Genomic DNA, 12,084 nt, shown 5'->3' with positions numbered 1-12,084 from the left:
AGTTTGAACATTTCTTGTTTTTCTACCTTTGTTTTGTTTTCAAAGGACAAATCTCCAATGGTCTGCTGCCACTTAGCACACCAACGTCACCAATTGGGAGTTTTCGTAAAACCAACTTTTCTGTTGTTGCCTATTTATCTTGGGTTGTTGTGATAGTTATATTAGATATTTTGTGATTTACTCCCTTCTAATCACTTATAATCTAATCTTATCCCTTCCCATTTTAGTAATCCAGTTAAGGTAAACCATGCTTACGGCTTGTTCCTCTATTACTTTTTCAACTTTGAGCAAGTTCGAGTGCCACCATTTAGTCGACAAGTGATTGACCACTGGCCAGCAACATAGAGCAAGTTCCCCTCTGCGCTTAACACATGTTAGAATGGAACATGCTGTTGGGACCGGTGAAGAAACCATGGGCTCGAGGCTGGTTCCAAATGGTCGACCACTACTTACAGTTGCCAACCTATGGTCGACCAGCCTGGGTTCGAGTCAAAATGGTCAACCTTTAGTTAACCATTGTGCACACTCGAACTTGCTCATACTTGCGCAGTAACGCACTCACTAGAATGACTCGTCTGGAAGCCTAGTCAACCATCGGTACCACGATATTAATTACTTCCATTGCCTTCTGAGTTTTTGCTATATAATGTCACCGCTTCCCCTCTGCGCGTTGATTAGGATTAAACAGCACAAAAAGCAGCTAAGCACCAACTAATTATGTTGCCAGAATATGGTTACCAGCCAAACTACCATGTCACAGGTACAATTCGTGACTGGTATCCTGCTCATTTCTGCTAAGCAGAAAAAATGTGAAGCATTATTGTCATGCTTTTATAGCCTTCTGCGATTTTTGCTATATAATGTCACTGGTTCCCCTCTGCGCGTTACACATGTTTGAATGGAACAGGCTATTGGGACCATGGAAGAAACTGGGGCTGGTTCCAAAAGGTCGACCGCAGTAGTCAACCAATGGTCGACCAGCCTGGGTTCGAGTCAAAATGGTCAACCTTTAGTTCATAATTGTGCACACCCAAACTTAATATTTGTAACGGGAGCGACAACGTCATGATTATATCTTTTCCCAAAAGAAATGTACCTGGCATGTCTGCAACCTTTGCTACTGTTGCATTTTTATCTTGGCGTGATGTGACAGTGATATGAAATAATTTGTGAGTTAATCATCTCTAATCTAATCTAATCTAATCTTCCCATTAGTGATCCAATAGATTAGGTCAACTTGTTGATGGTTTGTTACTCACTTGATTTCTCAACTTTGAAAAGGGATGTTTTTTGCCGGAACAATTTAAATGTACGCGGCTACTTTGGCTGATGTGATAGTGATATTATTAGATAGTTTGTGATTTAAAGACAGTAGACACTATTGGTAATTGTCAAAGACCAGCCTTCTCACTTGGTGTTTCTCAACATATTATGCATAGCATAACAAACCTGTGAAAATTTGAGCTCAATCGGTCATCAAAGTTGCGAGATAATAATGAAAGAAGAAAAAACACCCTTGTCACATGAAGTTGTGTGCGCTTAGATGGTTGATTACGAGACCTCAAGTTCTAAATCTGAGGTCTCGAAATCAAATTTGCGGAAAATTACTTCTTTCTTGAAAACTATGGCTCTTCAGAGGGAGCTGTTTCTCACAATGTTTTATACCATCAATCTCTCCCCATTACTCATCACCAAGAAAGGTTTTATGCTAATAATTATTTTGTCCACTGCCTTCAATCCGTTCTATCACTTCTAATCTAATTCCATCCCTACCACTTAGCGATCCAATAGTTTAGGTCAATCTTCTGACATTGTTCCTCTATTTATTCTCTTATCTTTGGAACAGGAGCGACAACGTCATTATGGTGTTTTTTTTCTCCGAAACAATTGAAATTTAACTGTTGCATTTTTACCTTGGGCTGATCTGAAAGTGATTATGAAATAATTTGTGATTTAATCCTCTTTAATCCTAATCTAATCTTATCCCTTCCACCTAGGATCCAATAGTTTAATCCAGTTTGCTGACGTTGTCCCTCTATTATTTTTCAACTTTGAAACATGAGCAACGAAATCATGATATTAATACATGTTAAATTTGCATCTGGGTTAAACAAGATTCATTTTATTCTTTATACACCGATGTGTGTTAGCACTGTATACTGTGTAGTACTTTCTGATTTCTGTGAAAAAAACATGCATATTACTCGGTTAGGATTCGAACCAACAACCCTTGCAAGTCTAGAGCTGAATTTCATAATGACTAGACCACCGTGACTACCAGGTAGCTAGAGGCATCACGATATGTTTATCAATAGATAATTTGTGAATAAATCCTGTCTAATCACGCCTAATCTAATCTAATCTAATCTTATCCTTCCACTTAATGATCCGAAAGTTTAGAACATTCTGCTGACGTTATTCCTTTTATTTTCAAACAGGAGCGCCGACATCGTGATATTATTCTTTTACCGAGATGGATGTCTCCATGGTAACATCCAGGCCAAAGAGATTTTGAGGAGCTTCGTCGTCGGAGACAGGATAAGAAATTGAGCTCCACCCGTCTCTGTGCCCCATCCTTCGACTTCCTCCTTCCTAGGGATAATGAGATGCCTCCAAGTCTTTGTTGAATAAACATCCCCCTAATTGCGACTCGTCTAGCTTCAGAGAACTTCTGAACTCAAAACAGCCAGACAGCTCCCTCGATGTATACTGTTAAAGGGAAAGTATACCTTTGGTTTTTTGGACCGTTCCGTTGGTTTAATCCTACATCAATGCAGATGTACAGACCTGTATGCTTCGTTTTTGAAAGGGCAAGGGCACCAAGGCATTTTCTCCTTGGTAAAGGGCACCATATGAGACCGTTTTAAATTTCTACTGGAGCATTTTAAGGGCACCTAGGCAATGACCAAAGAGCATGGAGGCAATTACCTTCGTTGCCCCCTTTGTGCCCCCTTCAAAAGTTTCCCATGGACTTTAAGGTTTTCCAATGGAAGTGCCCTTTGCAAAATGAAAATGGCCTTGCCTTTTCAAAGATGAAAGTCTAGGCCTGATACACAACACAAGTAACCTGTGGATATTCATTTCAAGAGGTGGTCTTGTTTTTGAGATATCGCCCAAAAAACCAGAAGTCGTTATTTCCAAACCAGAAGAATAATCAGTTATAGAGAAATGAATCTGACGTTAGTGTTTCTCAGATTCAAATTTTAGAGGACAAAAAACTCAAGTATTTTTCCTATAACCACATTACTCTGAAGTGAAATGATTCTCAAAACTCTTTTTACGCGTACTGTCGAAGGCTGCTGTACTTCTAACCATGGAGGAAGGAAGAGAAGGAGCTCGAACGACCCGCAAAACCGCAGAGTAACAAAAGATATACCCTGATAATGCCCCTGTCTGACCAGTGGAAAAAGATAGGAGACCTCAGCTGGATGGCCGATTAACGAGCAGGATTAGATCTCTTTGTACAGAACCCGTGGTACCGCCGCTCTGCACCGTTGCCTTCGTGTAAAGTTGAATCATTGGAGACAAGAATTGTGAATATACTCGTTTGCATTTACAGTTTGTGGTGTTTCACTGAAACATCATGGCATATTTTTACATTTTATGTGACTTTCCGGTCACTAGCGGTGGTTCAAAACTTGGGTATTAGCACACGAGGGTGGTTGGTATTCAATTGTGTTTTTCGATTTGGTTGGCACAAGTGTACACAATTTGTATCAGGTCTCAAAAAAGTTGTTTTTTCTGTATTATATCCATACGACATACGACACCATAGTTGAGTGAAGAACCTAGTGCGCACGCGCAAACTCACATACGCCAGGTCGCCCATTGTCTGTATAAGGTATGTGGGTGATTACGACAGCGGTACCACGGGTTCGACTTTTGAAGTCCCTTCGTTCGAGCTTCTTCTCTTCCTTCCTCCATGTTCTAACCAAGTAAGTTTTGAATGCAATTAATTTTACAAAACGTATACCTTCCCTTTAAACTTTGCAAGCACTGAACTCGTTTCCCCTCGAATCATTTCCACTACTGCAGAGTAGTGGCTCTGAAAGAAAACACGGCTTTCGTGTTCTTAAGTGAGTAAAAACAATAAGTCGTAAGTACTCGAGCGAAAAGTTGAGAATGTATGACAATTTTTTTTTACCAGTTTTTAAATTTAAGTAAGAAGAGGAATGCTATTTATTGCTTGCCTGTGAACAGTACTAAATCAACAATCTTTGTTGTTATTTGTATACAATATGTTGTGACGCTTATACTTGTAAAGTTCTTGGTTACATTTCAGAGAAGAAAGACTCTGCTAGGGTCGAAAGTTCAGGTTACTATATTTGCAAAAGATTATAATATTTTCTGGAAAAACAAAATCAGGACAGGGGTCGATTTCATAAAGAGTTAGGACTAGTCCTGAGAGATATTGAAAACTTAAGACTAGTCCTATGTTAGGCGAGTAACTCGTCCTAACTTGAGATAAGACTAGGCTTAGTTAACTCTTTGTGAAATCCACCCAAGAACTCATTGTACAATATCAGTAACCCTTCAAATACGAAAATCAGAACCTTTTTCTTTCCATGTATTCTGAAGGGGCAGCCTTTCATGTTTTAATCAATCAAATTTTGGTTTGGGGTTTGACTTGTCTGATATTTAAACTCATCCTTAAAAACAGTAAAGTTATTGACAAAGTGTCCTGCAAAATGGCCTTTTTAAAAACCATGTTTTTGTGATCTGTAATCAGAAAACTAGCTTCTGGGTCATGTAAATTCGGTAAAATATGGAGTATAAAATTGCACACAGTGTGACACTTATGGGGATACACATCTAAGTGTATGAATCCAACTAGCTGTGTGATTTGTTTATCCCTCTGACCGGAGCATAACCTACAGGCGTTTTTTATTAGTGCATTATGTCGTCGGGTCTTGGATGACCCAACTCCCATTGTCTGATTCACTGACGTCACTACCTGAGCCCGCAGCCGTTTATTTTATGAATGAATGAAAAGTAATGAGCGATGGGCTGTGTTGAGTACACGTCATTGCTATGGACGTCATGACATAGGGACAAGTTTTGTCTAAACCGTCATCTTTTACACTTTGCATGACATCCGCAGAAAGGGTGTGAAAGACTCGTGACACATCCGATGTATAATTAGCACAGCTTGGAAATCAAAGATGGCCACCCAAAGTTCATTATTTTATTCAGGACATCGGTGTATATGGGTAAAAGCAAAATTAATATCCTTTATCCCCCCAATTTCCATCTATTAAAAACTTGTAATTCATAACAATTTCAAACCATCCTTAAACAAAAAAAAATCATATATTTTAACTAATTTCTTTTTTATTCTCCAAATGAAAATTAATGAAATTTTAGTGGCTTATTCTTGAAAGATTGTCCTCTTCTTTTAAAGAATTAACAATATTTGAATAGCATTTTGGATGGAAGATTTATAAACGCTTGCCCGGCATCCTAACATTCTTAATCTAGTAATTGCATGCTTGGCTATAATCCAAAGTTCCTGTATGTAACTGATAATAATAAAGGCTGTTAAAAATGTCAGCTTAGAATGCCAAACAAATGTTAAGCTTTTGACCAAACTACCATAAATATGTATACGATAAAGTAGAGTCCATTGTCGCAACTGTCTTATACACAACCCGGTCTAGTACAGTTATAGATAATTGCAAAGATGGAATCTCCATGAAATGTATTTAAAAAAAGTTCCAGTAAACAGTTTCCGTGTAACAATTTCTCTAATGAGTGGGATTTGAAACTTTGCATGGGGAAATACAATATGGAAAGGTTTGCAGTAACACCATGTAAGACTATCTCTAATGAGTTGGGGTGGTTCTGAAAAGAACCGTTGGTTTAATTTCTCTAATGACTATAAATTTCTTGTTTCGTTTTTTTTTTATCCATATTCTTTAAGAGTTTGATATCTCTGTGTCATGTATAATGGTTAGAAGCTTGTATACGTTGTATAGTCAGTTGCAGGGTTTTTGAAGAAAAAAACAAACGTTTTCATAAAGTTGTTTACTCTTCTTTGTATTTGTGCCATAACAACAACAACTGTTGTATTGACTTATTTTGTATATATAAAGACAAGTCGGTTCTATGCAATTAATTCGATATATTAATTGATTAATTGATATGTTATTATTATTGAGTGAAATTAGTAGTTATTTTAGCTGATAAATATCCAAAAACGTTTCAGCAATATACATGCACACGCAAGGACAGTTTATTTAATGTTGCCATTTATTAAAACAGTTCCGGCTGGGTGCTGTTTAGGTTACTAAATATCCAGGTTAATGAATATTCAATGAATTCATGAGTATCCAATGACTTAATGAATATCCAATGAGTTAATGAATATTTAATGAGTTAATGAATATTCAATGAGTCAACAAATAGTCAATGAGTTAATGAATATTCAATGATTTACTTAATATTCAATGAGTTAATGAATATTCAATGAGTTAATGAATATGCAGTATGACATTTGCTAATGAATAATATTCATTCCAGTGAGGACACACTCAGTTTGGCATTGAATATCAAGATAGGATAGACAAAGGGTTAATGCTAATTCAAATTTGTTAATGAATATTTAAATTGGTTTATGAATATTCAATCAGCAGATGAATAATCACTTCTATAGTGCTGACAATTCTTAACCAAATGCTGCCTCAGACTTATTATTATGTAAATGACAGTCATACAGAGATTAATTTAAACTTGTTTTGCTATTTTGTTTTCTTGGTAGATATTATTTTGCACAAAAGTGGGGTGACTCAAATAAGTAATGTTCAGCTTGCAAAATTAATAACGTTGAAGGTGGATGCAATATATCTACATTAACCCTACAGGCCAAAACACAAGCAATTTACAGGCAGCTCCGTGAAGGCTTTAGTTGAAATGCAAAAAAGTCTCTCAAATTTTGCATGTTTTTCTTTTTCAGCCCACAACAGAGCAGGCAATGTTTTGTATTGGGAGCCAGTTTTATATAGCACTATTTAGTTAAAGCTGAGACCAAATTATTTTTATTTGGGAACAAACGCAAGATGACGAGTTTTGACTTGTAGATTGAGTGAAGTAGTTTAGATGACCTTGTAAATAGAGGACAACAACAACAGCAAAGGACAAACAACAACAAAACATACGTAGTCATTGTTTCCGACACTGAGCACATCAGAAAACTTCCCAAAGTAATGCTTTTTTAAAGTTCAGTGATCAAGATGTGAAGGAACAATTGTAATCAAAATCTACTCCCTGTTCTATTTAAAGATAGAGTCATACTTTAATGAAGACGCTGAAAAGAAATTGTGTAATTTCTATCCGAAAGCGTAGTTATTATAAAAATGGTAATGCATTACCATCTTAAAAAAACTTTGCTTAATACCATTATAATGGTCATAAACATCCTGCAAAGTTATTTTTATTAGAAGTCATAGAAGTCAACAAAGTAAACAACTTTGAATCATTTCGATATTTTTGAAATTTGCATGGTGTCCGTTTGAAAACCCTTAATATGACCAGAAAATTTGGTTGGTACCCGCTGTCACATCGCTATATGTGTATGGAGTTGACATTCTTGATCAAAATTTGGTGACAGTTTTTCCTGTTTCCTCCACTTCATTAAACTGAAACTTTCACAGGTGACCTTAAAGTATCTTTCTTAATAGCTATTGTCTGTAAATCAACATAAAACGTGGACGAAAGCTAAAAGTTTTACTGAAGTAAAACTGAATAGATTGCAAAGGTCGTGGGTTCGAATTCCAACCCAGAAATATGCCTGTGTTTCACAGAGCTCGGGAAAGTACTTAGTATACAGTGCTTACACATCGGTGTATGGGTAAAACCGAAATTAATAAAACTGAGTACTAAAATATTATTGAGAATTGAATCAAATTGTATGAAACAAAACGGTGTTTGTAATTTCAAGTAATAGGACGGCCATGTTTCTCTCTCTCCTGCGTACATACAACTGCTGCTCACTTCCATGGCTTTTAGTTTAACCTCCGCACCCAGGGGTTTTTTCAGGACCAACATGCCTCCTTCCCTCCGCCCATGACACCATCCTCCATTTCTGGAGTCATGGCATTTTTTTCTCTATTTAAGGACACAATTCGGTTGCATGCCTGTGTAACAAACATCTGATCAAAAGTTGTGTAGACAGACCTTATGCACATGACGTCATTTCAGTAGGGCGCCTCACCTAGAGGTCACAAGGAGGTTGTTCATTGGCCAATCCTGTGCGCTGCGCGTACAAATCTGTGCGTTTCGATTGTTTCTTCACCGTTTTTCCACTAAGATGGCCGCTGGATGACGTCAATGCATAAGGTCTATTAATAACCAAAATCTGTGATTATTCTTATTATCTGGAAAAAATATGTGGTCCATGACTCCCCCCCCCCCCCCAAATGAGACAAATATTTTCTTAAAATGTTGTCATAATATACAAATTTAAATGAAAGAAAATTTAAGGAACTCTATGAAGGCTAAATGTTTACCATCAAATTCTAGTACTTGTAATCCATAAGACATCTTGTAATGTTAACTCTATATAATCAGTACTAAACAAATTGTATTCAATACAAAACTATCAAGTTGCTTTGGTCATCAATTATTACCATCTCTACCAAAAGAAGACAGGAGATTGGAAATTATATTTATAGCTTAGAAAAGCATGTTGTTCTTTTATAGAATGTTAGAGACAATCAAGGTGATGTAATTTTGACAGCTTAACTGCTTACAAATCAATTTCAATGACGTAGGTGTCTAGAATGAATAGACTTGCCCCAAGCTAATGTGCGTTTCTAAATGGTCTCTGCTGAAAATGCCATTGTCACCCGTGTTGTATACCGAGGTAATTCTAACTGAAGGTATGCAAAGCATTTGGGAAGTCTATTAAAAATGGTGTTGGTGTGAATAAGCAGGTAGGGAGTTTTTAAACTGACATTATCTGTCAAAAAATATAATGCTGTTTCAGTTCTGTCAAAGATAATGCCGCTTTAAAGGTGCATTGAATGAGCCAGTTTGTGATTTATGAAAGTGTACAGCATTGTGCAGTGTTTGAGCCATATTGTTGTAAAACACGCGGGACTTGGAGCAAGTCTAAGTACTAGTTTCAGTAAACAAACAAATTGTCTGGTTTAATATAGTAGAGAAAGACACAAATATTATACTACTCTTAATAATGCCTTCATCTTATTATATAAAAGTGAAATTATTATTACAAAAATTAAGATTTGTCTGTGTGTATTTCGCTTGTACGCACAGCGGCTGTTTCAAAACTATACAATTTGGCAAAGTAGTGGAATAGCTTTCATAGGGGTGAGTGAAGTTCTGTCATGAAAAAGGCCCTGGATTTCAAAACGAGTGAATACTGTAGACCTTCAGCATGGTGCAGCCATCTTGAATTTTTCCCCATTGACATCAATGTAACCAAACCGAGGCTGGAAGAACAAAATAGTCTGGTTCCTATTTGCAAAATGGTAATTCGCATTCATTATTGTTATTGGATACAAGGAACGCGACCAAGATGGAGAAAGCATGCTAAAGGTCTATAGTCTTAATCTTGAGTTGGGAATAATTAATTACTTCTAACTTAGGACTAGCCTTCAGATTTTAATAGTCTGGTCATCTAGAACTGTGTTTGAAAAAGGGCAGAGGTGATAGTTTTCAATTTTGAAAAATTAAAACAATTATTATGGGAATGTTTGAATAAAAATTATAAAGGAGGTTGTTGTGATTGTATTCAATGAGGAAATATTTCTGAAATTGTGAGATTAACAAAACCATCATTCTGTATTGTTATAATTATAATCGCCTTAAAGAAAATTATCTGTATGTGTCAGGCCTATACATTGCCGATGTCGTTCAACAGTTCAAAGTGAAATTATATAAAAGAAAAATATTGCAAGAAATCAATTTAACTTGTCTCTAAATCTGTCGAAAGCCCACTCAATCAATGAATTTTAACATAAAGTAGTTCAGTGGTTTTGGGGGCAGAGAATTTCTAGCACAATTTTAATGTGTAAAAACAGATACAGGTTAAAAACCTAGTCTGTGATCAGTACACACAAGTTACGCAATTACTGTTTCCTTTTGTTTTCAATTAAGATTATTTTTTGAAATATTATTTTAGCGAGGTTTGGTTTTTCAGTACTGTTAAGTTTGTTTATAATCTGAAGTATTAATAATGATAGAGATATGTATGTATTCAATTTAAATTGATTATTTTGTACTTGGTCAGGATTTGATTTTGTTACAAGGTTTTTCATCTAATCTATTGTATTGATTATGTAATCATTTATCTTTTGGGCTTGCCAGAACATGTTTATTTCTTTTATGAAAGTTTTTAGGTATCACTTGGTCGTAGCGGTCTTCTTCACTTTCCTTGTTCCGTTGTTGCGTTTAATTTATTAACTTGCATCACATTGTAAGATAGTTTGTATGTTAATCTATTTGAATATTGTTGAATATTCATGAGATATCTATGACGTAGCGTATAACTGCTCATGCATCATTCATATATTAATCATATACCCTCTCTTTTGACTTCTACTACAGATATACCGACGTTGTAAATAATAACTGAAACTACAATTTTATGACGACTTATGAAGTATTATGTGTATACACTAACAGGGCTAGTAGCTTTATGACATTTTATTACATAATAATGTAAAGAATGTGTGACTTGGAACATTAACTCGAAATGTAACATTTATCAGCTCATGTGATTGATTATTATTGCTTATAAACATTTTCATGTTGGGCATACTACTTGAGAACTCCTGGTGTTTTCTTATTGTGTTATTTGTCTTACATTCTCATCAGCAAGGGCCCTTCTGTTCAGTGATACAACCAGGACCCAATTTTATGGCTCTGCTTTCCGCCGAATTCTGCGCTTACGATCACGAATCCCCGCTTACGTGCAAGCGCTGAATTGCTGCACTGGCCTTGTAAGCGTAGAATGCCTAGTAACGTGGAGTACACACGCGCAGAAGCCCAAATTCGCCATTAACCCCTGAAATAGGCTTGCCGTAAGCACAGAATTCCCTGCTTCCGTAAGCGCCGATTCTGTGCTTACGGTAAGCAGAGCCATGAAATTGGGCCCTGATACTTCTATGAGGGGTTAGGGTTTGGCAAGGGGTTACAGGCAGTGGACACTATTATTGGTAATTAGTCAAAACAATTATTAGCATAAAACCTTTCTTGGTAACGAGTAATGGGGAGAGGTTGATGGTATAAAACATTGTGAGAAACAGCTCCCTCTGAAGTGACGTGGTTTTTGAGAAAGAAGTAATTTTCCACTAAAATATTTGAATTTGATTTTGAGACCTCAGAATGAGATTTTGAGGTTTCGAAATCAAGCATCTGGAAGCACACTGGACGAGTGTTTTTTCATTCATTATCATCTCGCAATTTCCACTTCTCTACACAGGTGAGAAGACTGGCGGGTCTTTGATAATTACCAATAGTGTTCATGCAGTGTCTTTAATTTTATTGGGGAGTTGCTATACAGACCATTCGGAGTAAAATTATAAAAAGTCTGTTTTATTCATTACTTATTGTTTTCAAGACACAGTTTCTGGAAAACCGTACAGTGCATCCATCGAACATTTGAATTAACCATCAAAGAATGATTAAGTTGCTCAAAGAGATTCAATGACTACTCCCTTCTCTCTAAAAATACACATTTATTCAAAATGACCACAAGAGGGCGGTATACATTTTTACCATGATGGTGATAGCGAGACAATTTTCCTTGTAACTAGTGCAGTGTCTTGCCTGCCAGAACAGGTCAATAAGGGGAACATGATCGATACATTCTAACCCCTAGCCCAATACCGACCACGTGCGTTTTGGCGGCTGTAGCCAATAAATGTTTCCGATTCGCTGATAATGGTATGTTATGGTCAAGTCAACCGAAACAATTATTGAATACGACCAAAACGCACCCCTTGACACCATTTTAAAATGTAGGGTTATGAAAACAAGGGGAAAACCTTCTTTCTTATTATTATATATATTTATTATTATTATTTTTGTTTCATCTAAAATTAAATAAAAATCAAGACGTGA

General features: G+C 36.3%; 1 long non-coding RNA gene across 1 annotated transcript in view; it reads left to right on the top strand.

Annotated features, from left to right (window-relative positions):
- Positions 1-10,768, top strand: part of LOC139953782 (uncharacterized) — a 64,576-nt gene extending 53,808 nt beyond the window's left edge. Inside the window, exon 3 of the long non-coding RNA XR_011788011.1 lies at positions 2,439-10,768. This is a non-coding gene — a long non-coding RNA (uncharacterized lncRNA). The remainder of the gene's footprint in view (positions 1-2,438) is intronic.
- The last annotated feature ends 1,316 nt before the right edge of the window (positions 10,769-12,084 follow it).

The sequence above is a fragment of the Asterias amurensis genome, chromosome 22, assembly GCF_032118995.1.
Source record: "Asterias amurensis chromosome 22, ASM3211899v1".
Taxonomy (NCBI): domain Eukaryota; kingdom Metazoa; phylum Echinodermata; class Asteroidea; order Forcipulatida; family Asteriidae; genus Asterias; species Asterias amurensis.
The sequence above is the reverse complement of the archived record's forward strand: the minus strand, read 5'-3'. Positions and strand labels throughout refer to the sequence as shown.